The sequence below is a fragment of the Ambystoma mexicanum genome, chromosome 4p, assembly GCF_040938575.1.
Source record: "Ambystoma mexicanum isolate Mex_15411 chromosome 4p, UKY_AmexF1_1, whole genome shotgun sequence".
Taxonomy (NCBI): Eukaryota; Metazoa; Chordata; class Amphibia; order Caudata; family Ambystomatidae; genus Ambystoma; species Ambystoma mexicanum.
In genome coordinates this window covers 318,099,944-318,120,012 of record NC_090927.1, presented here as the reverse complement: position 1 = coordinate 318,120,012, position 20,069 = coordinate 318,099,944, and positions in this window count along the sequence as shown.

Genomic DNA, 20,069 nt, shown 5'->3' with positions numbered 1-20,069 from the left:
GCAGAAGGGATGTGACCTAGCAGTTTGGGCTGGACTAACCCTTTGGTGGTGGGACTAAGCCTGATTTGCATGTGGTCTTTCACTTTTTGTAATGGCTTGGCAGGCGAAGAACGATGGTCTGGAGGGTTGCCCAGAGCAATGCCAGAGGTTGAGATTTATTCTAAACATTCCAACCATCACCTCTTTTTTGCTTTTTTCACCCCGCGTGGGACGGGTATGCCCAGACGTGGGTCCCGTGCCTTCTGGGCCTAGACACCCAAGCTACTCCTCACTGATAACTCCCAACAAGGTTGAAACATGTCTGGGGATGTTTGTGGTCTCGTGCAGAAGGGATGTGACCTAGCAGTTCGGGCTGGACTACCCCTTTGAGGGTGGGACCAAGCCTGATTTGCATGTGGTCTTTCCCCTTTTGTAATCGCTTGGCAGGCGAAGAACGATGGTCTGGAGGGTTGCCCAGAGCAATGCCAGAGGTTGAGATTTATTCTAAACCTTCCAACCATCACCTCTTTTGTTTTGCTTTTGTCACCCCGAGTGGGACCGGTATGCCCAGACGTGGGTCCCGTGCCTGCTGGGCCTAGAGACCCAAGCTACTCCTCACTGATGACGCCCAACAAAGTTGAAACATGTCTGGGGATGCTTGTGGTCTCGTGCAGAAGGGATGTGACCTAGCAGTTCGGGCTGGACTACCCCTTTGGGGGTGGGACCAAGCCTGATTTGCATGTGGTCTTTCCCCTTTTGTAATGGCTTGGCAGGCGAAGAACGATGGTCTGGAGGGTTGCCCAGAGCAATGCTAGAGGTTGAGATTTATTCTAAACCTTCCAACCATCACCTCTTTTGTTTTGCTTTTGTCACCCCGAGTGGGACGGGTATGCCCAGACGTGGGTCCCGTGCCTGCTGGGCCTAGAGACCCAAGCTACTCCTCACTGATGACGCCCAACAAGGTTGAAACATGTCTGGGGATGCTTGTGGTCTCGTGCAGAAGGGATGTGACCTAGCAGTTCGGGCTGGACTACCCCTTTGTGGGTGGGACCAAGCCTGATTTGCATGTGGTCTTTCCCCTTTTGTAATGGCTTGGCAGGCGAAGAACGATGGTCTGGAGGGTTGCCCAGAGCAATGCTAGAGGTTGAGATTTATTCTAAACCTTCCAACCATCACCTCTTTTGTTTTGCTTTTGTCACCCCGAGTGGGACGGGTATGCCCAGACGTGGGTCCCGTGCCTGCGGGGCCTAGAGACCCAAGCTACTCCTGACTGATGTCGCCCAACAAGGTTGAAACATGTCTGGGTATGCTTGTGGTCTCGTGTAGAAGGGATGTGACCTAGCAGTTCGGGCTGGACTACCCCTTTGGGGGTGGGACCAAGCCTGATTTGCATGTGGTCCTTCCCCTTTTGTAATGGCTTGGCAGGCGAAGAACGATGGTCTGGAGGGTTGCCCAGAGCAATGCCAGAGGTTGAGATTTATTCTAAACCTTCCAACCATCACCTCTTTTAATTTGCTTTTGTCACCCCGAGTGGGACGGGTATGCCCAGACGTGGTGTCGGAATTGAAACAATGTTATGCCTCCTAACGCAACAATTGTATGTGTATTGGCCTACGCCAAGTTGTCTAAACATCATATGCGAACAAACTCCACGGCAAGGTCTTGATCTTAGAGAAAGTAATGTAAATCGCCATCTTGGATTAAGCCGCCATTTTAGGTTCTCTTGTTATATGGAAGTCACCCTGAACATCAAAATGGAGGCTGAACGACATTCTGAGTAAAATTCTGGCCGTTGTGACCTCCGTACACATGAATAATTAATATGCCTGCAGGCCACTTGTCGGGGTCGCGAACTGAGAGCTTGTCCTACTGTTGACCTATGTGTAAATGTACAACTGTATCAGCGAAACTAATCAAAATGCATACATTATAGGATTGACCTGGCTAGGAACCCATAGGCCCGACTCCTAGAATGGTTAACCCGCGAGGGGGTTGGCCGAGGGCTGGATAAAGAATATAAAAAGCCCAAGGATTCCAATGTACGGTCTCTCTTACTAATGCATCGAACCTTCGTTGAAGTTCGTTACGTTACTCTAAGAGCCGAATAGCTATCCGTTTGTCAATTGACTTTGGTAACTGTTGTAGCTTTTAAATAAAGCACTTGTATGTACTTTGTAACCTGTGTTGGTGTGTTTCTTTTTGGGCTTCCCGGCCTCATATTATTTTTATGTTTTCACAGTGGGTCCCGTGCCTGCTGGGCCTATAGACCCAAGCTACTCCTCACTGATGACGCCCAACAAGGTTGAAACATGTCTGGGGATGCTTGTGGTCTTGTGCGGAAGGGATGTGACCAAGCAGTTCGAGCTGGACTACCCCTTTGGGCGTGGGATCAAGCCTGATTTGCATGTGGTCTTTCCCCTTTTGTAATGGCTTGCCAGGCGAAGAACGATGGTCTGGAGGGTTGCCCAGAGCAATGCCAGAGGTTGAGATTTATTCTAAACCTTCCAACCATCACCTGTTCTGTTTTGCTTTTGTCACCCCGAGTGGGACGGGTATGCCCAGACGTAGGTCCCGTGCCTGCTGGGCCTAGAGACCCAAGCTACTCCTCACTGATGACGCCCAACAAGGTTGAAACATGTCTGGGGATGCTTGTGGTCTCGTGCGGAAGGGATGTGACCTAGCAGTTCGGGCTGGACTACCCCTTTGGGCGTGGGATCAAGCCTGATTTGCATGTGGTCTTTCCCCTTTTGTAATGGCTTGCAAGGCGAAGAACGATGGTCTGGAGGGTTGCCCAGAGCAATGCCAGAGGTTGAGATTTATTCTAAACCTTCCAACCATCACCTCTTTTGTTTTGCTTTTGTCACCCAAAATGGGACGGGTATACCCAGACATGGGTCCCGTGCCTGCTGGGCCTAGAGACCCAAGCTACTCCTGACTGATGACGCCCAACAAGGTTGAAACATGTCTGGGGATACGTGTGGTCTCGTCCAGAAGGGATGTGACCTAGCAGTTCGGGCTGGACTACCCTTTTGGGGGTGGGACCAATCCTGATTTGCATGTGGTCTTTCCCCTTTTGTAATGGCTTGGCAGGCGAAGAACGATGGCCTGGAGGGTTGCCCAGAGCAATGCCAGAGGTTGAGATTTATTCTAAACCTTCCAACCATCACCTCTTTTGTTTTGCTTTTGTCACCCCGAGTGGGACGGGTATGCCCAGACGTAGATCCCGTGCCTGCTGGGCCTAGAGACCCAAGCTACTCCTGACTGATGACGCCCAACAATGTAGAAACATGTCTGGGGATGCTTGTGGTCTCGTGCAGAAGGGATGTGACCTAGCAGTTCGGGCTGGCCTACCCCTTTGGGGGTGGGACCAAGCCTGATTTGCATGTGGTCTTTCACCTTTTGTAATGGCTTGGCAGGCAAAGAACGATGGTCTGGAGGGTTGCCCAGAGCAATGCCAGAGGTTGAGATTTATTCTAAACCTTCCAACCATCACCTCTTTTGTTTTGCTTTTCTCACCCCGAGTGGGACGGGTATGCCCAGACATGGGTCCCGTGCCTGCTGGGCCTAGAGACCCAAGCTACTCCTCACCGATGACGCCCAATAAGGTTGAAATATGTCTGGGGATGCTTGTGGTCTCGTGCAGAAGGGATGTGACCTAGCAGTTCGGGCTGGACTACCCCTTTGGGGGTGGGACCAAGCCTGATTTGCATGTGGTCTTTCCCCTTTTGTAATGGCTTGGCAGGCGAAGAACGATGGTCTGGCGGGTTGCCCAGAGCAATGCCAGAGGTTGAGATTTATTCTAAACCTTCCAACCATCACCTCTTTTGTTTTGCTTTTGTCACCCCGAGTGGGACGGGTATGCCCAGACGTGGGCCCCGTGCCTGCTGGGCCTAGAGACCCAAGCTACTCCTGACTGATGACGCCCAACAAGGTTGAAACATGTCTGGGAATGCTTGTGGTCTCGTTCAGAAGGGATGTGACCTAGCAGTTCGGGCTGGACTAACCCTTTTAGGGTGGGACCAAGCCTGATTTGCATGTGGTCTTTCACTTTTTGTAATGGCTTGGCAGGCGAAGAACGATGGTCTGGAGGGTTGCCCAGAGCAATGCCAGAGGTTGAGATTTATTCTAAACCTTCCAACCATCACCTCTTTTGTTTTGCTTTTGTCACCCCGAGTGGGACGGGTATGCCCAGACTTGGGTCCCGTGCCTGCTGGGCCTAGAGACCCAAGCTACTCCTCACTGATAACACCCAACAAGGTTGAAACATGTCTGGGGATGCTTGTGGTCTCGAGCAAAAGGGATGTGACCTAGCAGTTCGGGCTAGACTACCCCTTTGGGGGTGGGACCAAGCCTGATTTGCATGTGGTCTTTCCCCTTTTGTAATGGCTTGCCAGGCGAAGAACGATGGTCTGGAGGGTTGCCCAGAGCAATGCCAGAGGTTGAGATTTATTCTAAACCTTCCAACCATCACCTCTTTTGTTTTGCTTTTGTCACCCCGAGTGGGACGGGTATGCCCAGACGTAGGTACCGTGCCTGCTGGGCCTAGAGACCCAAGCTACTCCTCACTGATGACGCCCAACAAGGTTGAAACATGTCTGGGGATGCTTGTGGTCTCGTGCAGAAGGGATGTGACCTAGCAGTTCGGGCTGGACTACCCCTTTGGGGGTGGGACCAAGCCTGCTTTGCATGTGGTCTTTCCCCTTTTGTAATGGCTTGGCAGGCGAAGAACGATGGTCTGGAGGGTTGCCCAGAGCAATGCCAGAGGTTGAGATTTATTCTAAACCTTTCAACCATCACCTCTTTTGTTTTGCTTTTGTCACCCCGAGTGGGACGGGTATGCCCAGACGTGGGTCCCGTGCCTGCTGGGCCTAGAGACCCAAGCTACTCCTCACTGATGACGCCCAACAAGGTTGAAACATGTCTGGGGATGCTTGTGGTCTCGTGCAAAAGGGATGTGACCTAGCAGTTCGGGATGGACTACCCCTTTGGGGGTGGGACCAAGCCTGATTTGCATGTGGTCTTTCCCCTTTTGTAATGGCTTGCCAGGCGAAGAACGATGGTCTGGAGGGTTGCCCAGAGCAATGTCAGAGGTTGAGATTTATTCTAAACCTTCCAACCATCACCTCTTTTGTTTTGCTTTTGTCACCCCGAGTGGGTCGGGTATGCCCAGACGTAGGTCCCGTGCCTGCAGGGCCTAGAGACCCAAGCTACTCCTCACTGATGACGCCCAACAAGGTTGAAACATGTCTGGGGATGCTTGTGGTCTCGTGCAGAAGGGATGTGACCTAGCAGTTCGGGCTGGACTACCCCTTTGGGGGTGGGACCAAGCCTGATTTGCATGTGGTCTTTCCCCTTTTGTAATGGCTTGCCAGGCGAAGAACGATGGTCTGGAGGGTTGCCCAGAGCAATGCCAGATGTTGAGATTTATTCTAAACCTTCCAACCATCACCTCTTTTCTTTTGCTTTTGTCACCCCGAGTGGGATGGGTATGCCCAGACGTGGGTCCCGTGCCTGCTGGGCCTAGAGACCCAAGCTACTCCTGAGTGATGACGCCCAACAAGGTTTAAACATGTCTGGGGATGCTTGTGGTCTTGTGCAGAAGGGATGTGACCTAGCAGTTTGGGCTGGACTAACCCTTTGGGGGTGGGACTAAGCCTGATTTGCATGTGGTCTTTCACTTTTTGTAATGGCTTGGCAGGCGAAGAACGATGGTCTGGAGGGTTGCCCAGAGCAATGCCAGAGGTTGAGATTTATTCTAAACCTTCCAACCATCACCTCTTTTGTTTTGCTTTTGTCACCCCGAGTGGGAGGGGTATGCCCAGACGTGGGTCCCGTGCCTGCGGGGCCTAGAGACCCAAGCTACTCCTGACTGATGTCGCCCAACAAGGTTGAAACATGTCTGGGTATGCTTGTGGTCTCGTGTAGAAGGGATGTGACCTAGCAGTTCGGGCTGGACTACCCCTTTGGGGGTGGGACCAAGCCTGATTTGCATGTGGTCTTTCCCCTTTTGTAATGGCTTGGCAGGCGAAGAACGATGGTCTGGAGGGTTGCCCAGAGCAATGCCAGAGGTTGAGATTTATTCTAAACCTTCCAACCATCACCTCTTTTGTTTTGCTTTTGTCACCCCGAGTGGGACGGGTATGCCCAGACGTGGGTCCCGTGCCTGCTGGGCCTAGAGACCCAAGCTACTCCTCACTGATGACGCCCAACAAGGTTGAAACATGTCTGGGGATGCTTGTGGTCTCGTGCAGAAGGGATGTGACCTAGCAGTTCGGGCTGGACTACCCCTTTGGGGGTGGGACCAAGCCTGATTTGCATGTGGTCTTTCCCCTTTTGTAATGGCTTGGCAGGCGAAGAACGATGGTCTGGAGGGTTGCCCAGAGCAATGCTAGAGGTTGAGATTTATTCTAAACCTTCCAACCATCACCTCTTTTGTTTTGCTTTTGTCACCCCGAGTGGGACGGGTATGCCCAGACGTGGGTCCCGTGCCTGCTGGGCCTAGAGACCCAAGCTACTCCTCACTGATGACGCCCAACAAGGTTGAAACATGTCTGGGGATGCTTGTGGTCTCGTACAGAAGGGATGTGACCTAGCAGTTCGGGCTGGACTACCCCTTTGGGGGTGGGACCAAGCCTGATTTGCATGTGGTCTTTCCCCTTTTGTAATGGCTTGGCAGGCAAAGAACGATGGTCTGGAGGGTTGTCCAGAGCAATGCCAGAGGTTGAGATTTATTCTAAACCTTCCAACCATCACCTCTTTTGTTTTGCTTTTGTCACCCCGAGTGGGACGGGTATGCCCAGACGTGGGTCCCGTGCCTGCTGGGCCTAGAGACCCAAGCTACTCCTCACTGATGACGCCCAACAAGGTTGAAACATGTCTGGGGATGCTTGTGGTCTCGTGCAAAAGGGATGTGACCTAGCAGTTCGGCCTGGACTACCCCTTTGGGGGTGGTACCAAGCCTGATTTGCATGTGGTCTTTCCCCTTTTGTAATGGCTTGCCAGGCGAAGAACGATGGTCTGGAGGGTTGCCCAGAGCAATGCCAGAGGTTGAGATTTATTCTAAACCTTCCAACCATCACCTCTTTTGTTTTGCTTTTGTCACCCCGAGTGGGAGGGGTATGCCCAGACGTGGGTCCCGTGCCTGCGGGGCCTAGAGACCCAAGCTACTCCTGACTGATGTCGCCCAACAAGGTTGAAACATGTCTGGGTATGCTTGTGGTCTCGTGTAGAAGGGATGTGACCTAGCAGTTCGGGCTGGACTACCCCTTTGGGGGTGGGACCAAGCCTGATTTGCATGTGGTCCTTCCCCTTTTGTAATGGCTTGGCAGGCGAAGAACGATGGTCTGGAGGGTTGCCCAGAGCAATGCCAGAGGTTGAGATTTATTCTAAACCTTCCAACCATCACCTCTTTTAATTTGCTTTTGTCACCCCGAGTGGGACGGGTATGCCCAGACGTGGTGTCGGAATTGAAACAATGTTATGCCTCCTAACGCAACAATTGTATGTGTATTGGCCTACGCCAAGTTGTCTAAACATCATATGCGAACAAACTCCACGGCAAGGTCTTGATCTTAGAGAAAGTAATGTAAATCGCCATCTTGGATTAAGCCGCCATTTTAGGTTCTCTTGTTATATGGAAGTCACCCTGAACATCAAAATGGAGGCTGAACGACATTCTGAGTAAAATTCTGGCCGTTGTGACCTCCGTACACATGAATAATTAATATGCCTGCAGGCCACTTGTCGGGGTCGCGAACTGAGAGCTTGTCCTACTGTTGACCTATGTGTAAATGTACAACTGTATCAGAGAAACTAATCAAAATGCATACATTATAGGATTGACCTGGCTAGGAACCCATAGGCCCGACTCCTAGAATGGTTAACCCGCGAGGGGGTTGGCCGAGGGCTGGATAAAGAATATAAAAAGCCCAAGGATTCCAATGTACGGTCTCTCTTACTAATGCATCGAACCTTCGTTGAAGTTCGTTACGTTACTCTAAGAGCCGAATAGCTATCCGTTTGTCAATTGACTTTGGTAACTGTTGTAGATTTAAATAAAGCACTTGTATGTACTTTGTAACCTGTGTTGGTGTGTTTCTTTTTGGGCTTCCCGGCCTCATATTATTTTTATGTTTTCACAGTGGGTCCCGTGCCTGCTGGGCCTATAGACCCAAGCTACTCCTCACTGATGACGCCCAACAAGGTTGAAACATGTCTGGGGATGCTTGTGGTCTTGTGCAAAAGGGTTGTGACCAAGCAGTTCGAGCTGGACTACCCCTTTGGGGGTGGGACCAAGCCTGATTTGCATGTGGTCTTTCCCCTTTTGTAATGGCTTGCGAGGCGAAGAACGATGGTCTGGAGGGTTGCCCAGAGCAATGCCAGAGGTTGAGATTTATTCTAAACCTTCCAACCATCACCTGTTCTGTTTTGCTTTTGTCATCCCGAGTGGGACGGGTATGCCCAGACGTAGGTCCCGTGCCTGCTGGGCCTAGAGACCCAAGCTACTCCTCACTGATGACGCCCAACAAGGTTGAAACATGTCTGGGGATGCTTGTGGTCTCGTGCGGAAGGGATGTGACCTAGCAGTTCGGGCTGGACTACCCCTTTGGGCGTGGGATCAAGCCTGATTTGCATGTGGTCTTTCCCCTTTTGTAATGGCTTGCAAGGCGAAGAACGATGGTCTGGAGGGTTGCCCAGAGCAATGCCAGAGGTTGAGATGTATTCTAAACCTTCCAACCATCACCTCTTTTGTTTTGCTTTTGTCACCCAAAATGGGACGGGTATACCCAGACATGGGTCCCGTGCCTGCTGGGCCTAGAGACCCAAGCTACTCCTGACTGATGACGCCCAACAAGGTTGAAACATGTCTGGGGATACGTGTGGTCTCGTCCAGAAGGGATGTGACCTAGCAGTTCGGGCTGGACTACCCTTTTGGGGGTGGGACCAATCCTGATTTGCATGTGGTCTTTCCCCTTTTGTAATGGCTTGGCAGGCGAAGAACGATGGCCTGGAGGGTTGCCCAGAGCAATGCCAGAGGTTGAGATTTATTCTAAACCTTCCAACCATCACCTCTTTTGTTTTGCTTTTGTCACCCCGAGTGGGACGGGTATGCCCAGACGTAGATCCCGTGCCTGCTGGGCCTAGAGACCCAAGCTACTCCTCACTGATGACGCCCAACAAGGTTGAAACATGTCTGGGGATGCTTGTGGTCTCGTGCAGAAGGGATGTGACCTAGCAGTTCGGGCTGGACTACCCCTTTGGGGGTGGGACCAAGCCTGATTTGCATGTGGTATTTCCCCTTTTGTAATGGCTTGGCAGGCGAAGAACGATGGTCTGGAGGGTTGCCCAGAGCAATGCCAGAGGTTGAGATTTATTCTAAACCTTCCAACCATCACCTCTTTTGTTTTGCTTTTGTCACCCCGAGTGGGACGGGTATGCCCAGACGTGGGTCCCGTGCCTGCTGGGCCTAGAGACCCAAGCTACTCCTCACTGATGACGCCCAACAAGGTTGAAACATGTCTGGGGATGCTTGTGGTCTCGTGCAAAATGGATGTGACCTAGTAGTTCGGGCTGGACTACCCCTTTGGGGGTGGGACCAAGCCTGATTTGCAAGTGGTCTTTCCCCTTTTGTAATGGCTTGCCAGGCGAAGAACGATGGTCTGGAGGGTTGCCCAGAGCAATGCCAGAGGTTGAGATTTATTCTAAACCTTCCAACCATCACCTCTTTTGTTTTGCTTTTGTCACCCCGAGTGGGACGGTATGCCCAGACATGGGTCCCGTGCCTGCTGGGCCTGGAGACCCAAGCTACTCCTGACTGATGACGCCCAACAAGGTTGAAACATGTCTGGGGATGCTTGTGGTCTCGTCCATAAGGGATGTGACCTAGCAGTTCGGGCTGGACTACACCTTTGGGGGTGGGACCAAGCCTGATTTGCATGTGGTCTTTCACCTTTTGTAATGGCTTGGCAGGCGAAGAACGATGGTCTGGAGGGTTGCCCAGAGCAATGCCAGAGGTTGAGATTTTTTCTAAACCTTCCAACCATCACCTCTTTTGTTTTGCTTTTGTCACCCCGAGTGGGACGGGTATGCCCAGACGTGGGTCCCATGCCTGCTGGGCCTAGAGACCCAAGCTACTCCTCACTGATGACGCCCAACAAGGTTGAAACATGTCTGGGGATGCTTGTGGTCTCATGCAGAAGGGATGTGACCTAGCACTTCGGACTGGACTACCCCTTTGGGGGTGGGACCAAGCCTGATTTGCATGTGGTCTTTCACCTTTTGTAATGGCTTGGCAGGCGAAGAACGATGGTCTGGAGGGTTGCCCAGAGCAATGCCAGAGGTTGAGATTTATTCTAAACCTTCCAACCATCACCTCTTTTGTTTTGCTTTTGTCACCCCGAGTGGGACGGGTATGCCCAGACGTGGGTCCCGTGCCTGCTGGGCCTAGAGACCCAAGCTACTCCTGACTGATGACGCCCAACAAGGTTGAAACATGTATGGGGATACTTGTGGTCTCGTGCAGAAGGGATGTGACCTAGCAGTTCTGGCTGGACTACCCCTTTGGGGGTGGGACCAAGCCTGATTTGCATGTGGTCTTTCCCCTTTTGTAATGGCTTGGCAGGCGAAGAACGATGGTCTGGAGGGTTGCCCAGAGCAATGCCAGAGGTTGAGATTTATTCTAAACCTTCCAACCATCACCTCTTTTGTTTTGCTTTTGTCACCCCGAGTGGGACGGGTATGCCCAGACATGGGTCCCGTGCCTGCTGGGCCTAGAGACCCAAGCTACTCCTGACTGATGACGCCCAACAAGGTTGAAACATGTCTGGGGATGCTTGTGGTCTCGTGCAGAAGGGATGTGACCTAGCAGTTCGGGCTGGACTACCCCTTTCGGGTGGGACCAAGCCTGATTTGCATGTGGTCTTTCCCCTTTTGTAATGGCTTGCCAGGCGAAGAACGATGGTCTGGAGGGTTGCCCAGAGCAATGCCAGAGGTTCAGATTTATTCTAAACCTTCCAACCATCACCTCTTTTGTTTTGCTTTTGTCACCCCGAGTGGGACGGGTATGCCCAGACGTAGGTCCCGTGCCTGCTGGGCCTAGAGACCCAAGCTACTCCTCACTGATGACGTCCAACAAGCTTGAAACATGTCTGGGGATGCTTGTGGTCTCGTGCAGAAGGGATGTGACCTAGCAGTTCGGGCTGGACTAACCCTTTGGGGGTGGGACCAAGCCTGATTTGCATGTGGTCTTTCCCTTTTTGTAATGGCTTGGCAGGCGAAGAACGATGGTCTGGAGGGTTGCCCAGAGCAATGCCAGAGATTGAGATTTATTCTAAACCTTCCAACCATCACCTCTTTTGTTTTGCTTTTTTCACCCCGAGTGGGACGGGTATGCCCAGACATGGGTCCCGTGCCTGCTGGGCCTAGAGACCCAAGCTACTCCTGACTGATGACGCCCAACAAGGTTGAAACATGTCTGGGGATGCTTGTGGTCTCGTCCAGAAGGGATGTGACCTAGCAGTTCGGGCTGGACTACACCTTTGGGGGTGGGACCAAGCCTGATTTGCATGTGGTCTTTCACCTTTTGTAATGGCTTGGCAGGCGAAGAACGATGGTCTGGAGGGTTGCCCAGAGCAATGCCAAAGGTTGAGATTTATTCTAAACCTTCCAACCATCACCTCTTTTGTTTTGCTTTTGTCACCCCGAGTGGGACGGGTATGCCCAGACGTAGGTCCCGTGCCTGCTGGGCCTAGATACCCAAGCTACTCCTCACTGATGACGTCCAACAAGCTTGAAACATGTCTGGGGATGCTTGTGGTCTCGTGCAGAAGGGATGTGACCTAGCAGTTCGGGCTGGACTAACCCTTTGGGGGTGGGACCAAGCCTGATTTGCATGTGGTCTTTCCCTTTTTGTAATGGCTTGGCAGGCGAAGAACGATGGTCTGGAGGGTTGCCCAGAGCAATGCCAGAGGTTGAGATTTATTCTAAACCTTCCAACCATCACCTCTTTTGTTTTGCTTTTGTCACCCCGAGTGGGACGGGTATGCCCAGACGTGGGTCCCATGCCTGCTGGGCCTAGAGACCCAAGCTACTCCTCACTGATGACGCCCAACAAGGTTGAAACATGTCTGGGGATGCTTGTGGTCTCATGCAGAAGGGATGTGACCTAGCACTTCGGACTGGACTACCCCTTTGGGGGTGGGACCAAGCCTGATTTGCATGTGGTCTTTCACCTTTTGTAATGGCTTGGCAGGCGAAGAACGATGGTCTGGAGGGTTGCCCAGAGCAATGCCAGAGGTTGAGATTTATTCTAAACCTTCCAACCATCACCTCTTTTGTTTTGCTTTTGTCACCCCGAGTGGGACGGGTATGCCCAGACGTGGGTCCCGTGCCTGCTGGGCCTAGAGACCCAAGCTACTCCTGACTGATGACGCCCAACAAGGTTGAAACATGTATGGGGATGCTTGTGGTCTCGTGCAGAAGGGATGTGACCTAGCAGTTCTGGCTGGACTACCCCTTTGGGGGTGGGACCAAGCCTGATTTGCATGTGGTCTTTCCCCTTTTGTAATGGCTTGGCAGGCGAAGAACGATGGTCTGGAGGGTTGCCCAGAGCAATGCCAGAGGTTGAGATTTATTCTAAACCTTCCAACCATCACCTCTTTTGTTTTGCTTTTGTCACCCCGAGTGGGACGGGTATGCCCAGACATGGGTCCCGTGCCTGCTGGGCCTAGAGACCCAAGCTACTCCTGACTGATGACGCCCAACAAGGTTGAAACATGTCTGGGGATGCTTGTGGTCTCGTGCAGAAGGGATGTGACCTAGCAGTTCGGGCTGGACTACCCCTTTCGGGTGGGACCAAGCCTGATTTGCATGTGGTCTTTCCCCTTTTGTAATGGCTTGCCAGGCGAAGAACGATGGTCTGGAGGGTTGCCCAGAGCAATGCCAGAGGTTGAGATTTATTCTAAACCTTCCAACCATCACCTCTTTTGTTTTGCTTTTGTCACCCCGAGTGGGACGGGTATGCCCAGACGTAGGTCCCGTGCCTGCTGGGCCTAGAGACCCAAGCTACTCCTCACTGATGACGTCCAACAAGCTTGAAACATGTCTGGGGATGCTTGTGGTCTCGTGCAGAAGGGATGTGACCTAGCAGTTCGGGCTGGACTAACCCTTTGGGGGTGGGACCAAGCCTGATTTGCATGTGGTCTTTCCCTTTTTGTAATGGCTTGGCAGGCGAAGAACGATGGTCTGGAGGGTTGCCCAGAGCAATGCCAGAGGTTGAGATTTATTCTAAACCTTCCAACCATCACCTCTTTTGTTTTGCTTTTTTCACCCCGAGTGGGACGGGTATGCCCAGACATGGGTCCCGTGCCTGCTGGGCCTAGAGACCCAAGCTACTCCTGACTGATGACGCCCAACAAGGTTGAAACATGTCTGGGGATGCTTGTGGTCTCGTACAGAAGGGATGTGACCTAGCAGTTCGGGCTGGACTACACCTTTGGGGGTGGGACCAAGCCTGATTTGCATGTGGTCTTTCACCTTTTGTAATGGCTTGGCAGGCGAAGAACGATGGTCTGGAGGGTTGCCCCGAGCAATGCCAAAGGTTGAGATTTATTCTAAACCTTCCAACCATCACCTCTTTTGTTTTGCTTTTGTCACCCCGAGTGGGACGGGTATGCCCAGACGTGGGTCCCGTGCCTGCTGGGCCTAGAGACCCAAGCTACTCCTGAATGATGACGCCCAACAAGGTTGAAACATGTCTGGGGATGCTTGTGGTCTCATGCAGAAGGGATGTGACCTAGCAGTTCGGGCTGGACTACCCCTTTGGGGGTGGGACCAAGCCCGATTTGCATGTGGTCTTTCACCTTTTGTAATGGTTTGCCAGGTGAAGAATGATGGTCTGGAGGGTTGCCCAGAGCAATGCCAGAGGTTGAGATTTATTCTAAACCTTCCAACCATCACCTCTTTTGTTTTGCTTTTGTCACCCCGAGTGGGACGGGTATGCCCAGACGTGGGTCCCTTGCCTGCTGGGCCTAGAGACCCAAGCTACTCCTCACTGATGACGCCCAACAAGGTTGAAACATGTCTGGGGATGCTTGTGGTCTCGTGCAGAAGGGATGTGACCTAGCAGTTCGGGCTGGACTACCCCTTTGGGGGTGGGACCAAGCCTGATTTGCATGTGGTATTTCCCCTTTTGTAATGGCTTGGCAGGCGAAGACCGATGGCCTGGAGGGTTGCCCAGAGCAATGCCAGAGGTTGAGATTTATTCTAAACCTTCCAACCATCACCTCTTTTGTTTTGCTTTTGTCACCCCGAGTGGGACGGGTATGCCCAGATGTGGGTCCCGTGCCTGCTGGGCCTAGAGACCCAAGCTACTCCTCACTGATGACGCCCAACAAAGTTGAAACATGTCTGGGGATGCTTGTGGTCTCGTGCAGAAGGGATGTGACCTAGCAGTTCGGGCTGGACTACCCCTTTGGGGGTGGGACCAAGCCTGATTTGCATGTGGTCTTTCCACTTTTATAATGGCTTGGCAGGCGAAGAACGAAGGTCTGGAGGGTTGCCCAGAGCAATGCCAGAGGTTGAGATTTATTCTAAACCTTCCAACCATCACCTCTTTTGTTTTGCTTTTGTCACCCCGAGTGGGACGGGTATGCCCGACATGGGTCCCGTGCCTGCGGGGCCTAGAGACCCAAGCTACTCCTGACTGATGACGCCCAACAAGGTTGAAACATGTCTGGGGATGCTTGTGGTCTCGTCCAGAAGGGATGTGACCTAGCAGTTCGGGCTGGACTACACCTTTGGGGGTGGGACCAAGCCTGATTTGCATGTGGTCTTTCACCTTTTGTAATGGCTTGGCAGGCGAAGAACGATGGTCTGGAGGGTTGCCCCGAGCAATGCCAAAGGTTGAGATTTATTCTAAACCTTCCAACCATCACCTCTTTTGTTTTGCTTTTGTCACCCCGAGTGGGACGGGTATGCCCAGACGTGGGTCCCGTGCCTGCTGGGCCTAGAGACCCAAGCTACTCCTGACTGATGACGCCCAACAAGGTTGAAACATGTCTGGGGATGCTTGTGGTCTCATGCAGAAGGGATGTGACCTAGCAGTTCGGGCTGGACTACCCCTTTGGGGGTGGGACCAAGCCCGATTTGCATGTGGTCTTTCACCTTTTGTAATGGTTTGCCAGGTGAAGAATGATGGTCTGGAGGGTTGCCCAGAGCAATGCCAGAGGTTGAGATTTATTCTAAACCTTCCAACCATCACCTCTTTTGTTTTGCTTTTGTCACCCCGAGTGGGACGGGTATGCCCAGACGTGGGTCCCTTGCCTGCTGGGCCTAGAGACCCAAGCTACTCCTCACTGATGACGCCCAACAAGGTTGAAACATGTCTGGGGATGCTTGTGGTCTCGTGCAGAAGGGATGTGACCTAGCAGTTCGGGCTGGACTACCCCTTTGGGGGTGGGACCAAGCCTGATTTGCATGTGGTATTTCCCCTTTTGTAATGGCTTGGCAGGCGAAGACCGATGGCCTAGAGGGTTGCCCAGAGCAATGCCAGAGGTTGAGATTTATTCTAAACCTTCCAACCATCACCTCTTTTGTTTTGCTTTTGTCACCCCGAGTGGGACGGGTATGCCCAGATGTGGGTCCCGTGCCTGCTGGGCCTAGAGACCCAAGCTACTCCTCACTGATGACGCCCAACAAAGTTGAAACATGTCTGGGGATGCTTGTGGTCTCGTGCAGAAGGGATGTGACCTAGCAGTTCGGGCTGGACTACCCCTTTGGGGGTGGGACCAAGCCTGATTTGCATGTGGTCTTTCCACTTTTATAATGGCTTGGCAGGCGAAGAACGAAGGTCTGGAGGGTTGCCCAGAGCAATGCCAGAGGTTGAGATTTATTCTAAACCTTCCAACCATCACCTCTTTTGTTTTGCTTTTGTCACCCCGAGTGGGACGGGTATGCCCAGACATGGGTCCCGTGCCTGCGGGGCCTAGAGACCCAAGCTACTCCTGACTGATGACGCCCAACAAGGTTGAAACATGTCTGGGTATGCTTGTGGTCTCGTGTAGAAGGGATGTGACCTAGCAGTTCGGGCTGGACTACCCCTTTGGGGGTGGGACCAAGCCTGATTTGCATGTGGTCCTTCCCCTTTTGTAATGGCTTGGCAGGCAAAGAACGATGGTCTGGACGGTTGCCCAGAGCAATGCCAGAGGTTGAGATTTATTCTAAACCTTCCAACCATCACCTCTTTTAATTTGCTTTTGTCACCCCGAGTGGGACGGGTATGCCCAGACGTGGTGTCGGAATTGAAACAATGTTATGCCTCCTAACGCAACAATTGTATGTGTATTGGCCTACGCCAAGTTGTCTAAACATCATATGCGAACAAACTCCACGGCAAGGTCTTGATCTTAGAGAAAGTAATGTAAATCGCCATCTTGGATTAAGCCGCCATTTTAGGTTCTCTTGTTATATGGAAGTCACCCTGAACATCAAAATGGAGGCTGAACGACATTCTGAGTAAAATTCTGGCCGTTGTGACCTCCGTACACATGAATAATTAATATGCCTGCAGGCCACTTGTCGGGGTCGCAAACTGAGACCTTGTCCTACTGTTGACCTATGTGTAAATGTACAACTGTATCAGCGAAACTAATCAAAATGCATATATTATAGGATTGACCTGGCTAGGAACCCATAGGCCCGACTCCTAGAATGGTTAACCCGCGAGGGGGTTGGCCGAGGGCTGGATAAAGAATATAAAAAGCCCAAGGATTCCAATGTACGGTCTCTCTTACTAATGCATCGAACCTTCGTTGAAGTTCGTTACGTTACTCTAAGAGCTGAATAGCTATCCGTTTGTCAATTGACTTTGGTAACTGTTGTAGCTTTTAAATAAAGCACTTGTATGTACTTTGTAACCTGTGTTGGTGTGTTTCTTTTTGGGCTTCCCAGCCTCATATTATTTTTATGTTTTCACAGTGGGTCCCGTGCCTGCTGGGCCTAGAGACCCAAGCTACTCCTCACTGATGACGCCCAACAAGGTTGAAACATGTCTGGGGATGCTTGTGGTCTCGTGCAAAAGGGTTGTGACCAAGCAGTTCGAGCTGGACTACCCCTTTGGGGGTGGGACCAATCCTGATTTGCATGTGGTCTTTCCCCTTTTGTAATGGCTTGGCAGGCGAAGAACGATGGCCTGGAAGATTGCCCAGAGCAATGCCAGAGGTTGAGATTTATTCTAAACCTTCCAACCATCACCTCTTTTGTTTTGCTTTCGTCACCCCGAGTGGGACGGGTATGCCCAGACGTGGGTCCCGTGCCTGCTGGGCCTAGAGACCCAAGCTACTCCTCACTGATGACGCCCAACAAGGTTGAAACATGTCTGGGGATGCTTGTGGTCTCGTGCAGAAGGGATGTGACCTAGCAGTTCGGGCTGGACTACCCCTTTGGGGGTGGGACCAAGCCTGATTTGCATGTGGTCTTTCCCCTTTTGTAATGGCTTGCCAGGCGAAGAACGATGGTCTGGATGGTTGCCCAGAGCAATGCCAGAGGTTGAGATTTATTCTAAACCTTCCAACCATCACCTCTTTTGTTTTGCTTTGCCACCCCGAGTGGGACGGGTATGCCCAGACATGGGTCCTGTGCCTGCTGGGCCTAGAGACCCAAGCTACTCCTGACTGATGACGCCCAACAAGGTTGAAACATGTCTGGGGATGCTTGTGGTCTCGTCCAGAAGAGATGTGACCTAGCAGTTCGGGCTGGACTACACCTTTGCGGGTGGGACCAAGCCTGATTTGCATGTGGTCTTTCACCTTTTGTAATGGCTTGGCAGGCGAAGAACGATGGTCTGGAGGGTTGCCCAGAGCAATGCCAGAGGTTGTGATTTTTTCTAAACCTTCCAACCATCACCTCTTTTGTTTTGCTTTTGTCACCCCCGAGTGGGACGGGTATGCCCAGACGTGGGTCCCGTGCCTGCTGGGCCTAGAGACCCAAGCTACTCCTCACTGATGACGCCCAACAAGGTTGAAACATGTCTGGGGATGCTTGTGGTCTCATGCAGAAGGGATGTGACCTAGCAGTTCGGACTGGACTAATCCTTTGGGGGTGGGACCAAGCCTGATTAGCATGTGGTCTTTCACCTTTTGTAATGGCTTGGCAGGCGAAGAACGATGGTCTGGAGGGTTGCCCAGAGCAATGCCAGAGGTTGAGATTTATTCTAAACCTTCCAACCATCACCTCTTTTGTTTTGCTTTTGTCACCCCGAGTGGGACGGGTATGCCCAGACCTGGGTCCCGTGCCTGCTGGGCCTAGAGACCCAAGCTACTCCTGACTGATGACGCCCAACAAGGTTGAAACATGTCTGGGGATGCTTGTGTTCTCGTGCAGAAGGGATGTGACCTAGCAGTTCTGGCTGGACTACCCCTTTGGGGGTGGGACCAAGCCTGATTTGCATGTGGTCTTTCCCCTTTTGTAATGGCTTGGCAGGCGAAGAACGATGGTCTGGAGGGTTGCCCAGAGCAATGCCAGAGGTTGAGATTTATTCTAAATCTTCCAACCATCACCTCTTTTGTTTTGCTTTTGTCACCCCGAGTGGGACGGGTATGCCCAGACATGGGTCCCGTGCCTGCTGGGCCTAGAGACCCAAGCTACTCCTGACTGTTGACGCCCAACAAGGTTAAAACATGTCTGGGGATGCTTGTGGTCTCGTGCAAAAGGGATGTGACCTAGCAGGTCGGGCTGGACTACCCCTTTGGGGTGGGACCAAGCCTGATTTGCATGTGGTCTTTCCCCTTTTGTAATGGCTTGCCAGGCGAAGAACGATGGTCTGGAGGGTTGCCCAGAGCAATGCCAGAGGTTCAGATTTATTCTAAACCTTCCAACCATCACCTCTTTTGTTTTGCTTTTGTCACCCCGAGTGGGACGGGTATGCCCAGACGTGGGTCCCGTGCCTGCGGGGCCTAGAGACCCAAGCTACTCCTGACTGATGTCGCCCAACAAGGTTGAAACATGTCTGGGTATGCTTGTGGTCTCGTGTAGAAGGGATGTGACCTAGCAGTTCGGGCTGGACTACCCCTTTGGGGGTGGGACCAAGCCTGATTTGCATGTGGTCCTTCCCCTTTTGTAATGGCTTGGCAGGCGAAGAACGATGGTCTGGAGGGTTGCCCAGAGCAATGCCAGAGGTTGAGATTTATTCTAAACCTTCCAACCATCACCTCTTTTAATTTGCTTTTGTCACCCCGAGTGGGACGGGTATGCCCAGACGTGGTGTCGGAATTGAAACAATGTTATGCCTCCTAACGCAACAATTGTATGTGTATTGGCCTACGCCAAGTTGTCTAAACATCATATGCGAACAAACTCCACGGCAAGGTCTTGATCTTAGAGAAAGTAATGTAAATCGCCATCTTGGATTAAGCCGCCATTTTAGGTTCTCTTGTTATATGGAAGTCACCCTGAACATCAAAATGGAGGCTGAACGACATTCTGAGTAAAATTCTGGCCGTTGTGACCTCCGTACACATGAATAATTAATATGCCTGCAGGCCACTTGTCGGGGTCGCGAACTGAGAGCTTGTCCTACTGTTGACCTATGTGTAAATGTACAACTGTATCAGCGAAACTAATCAAAATGCATACATTATAGGATTGACCTGGCTAGGAACCCATAGGCCCGACTCCTAGAATGGTTAACCCGCGAGGGGGTTGGCCGAGGGCTGGATAAAGAATATAAAAAGCCCAAGGATTCCAATGTACGGTCTCTCTTACTAATGCATCGAACCTTCGTTGAAGTTCGTTACGTTACTCTAAGAGCCGAATAGCTATCCGTTTGTCAATTGACTTTGGTAACTGTTGTAGCTTTTAAATAAAGCACTTGTATGTACTTTGTAACCTATGTTGGTGTGTTTCTTTTTGGGCTTCCCGGCCTCATATTATTTTTATGTTTTCACAGTGGGTCCCGTGCCTGCTGGGCCTATAGACCCAAGCTACTCCTCACTGATGACGCCCAACAAGGTTGAAACATGTCTGGGGATGCTTGTGGTCTCGTGCAAAAGGGTTGTGACCAAGCAGTTCGAGCTGGACTACCCCTTTGGGGGTGG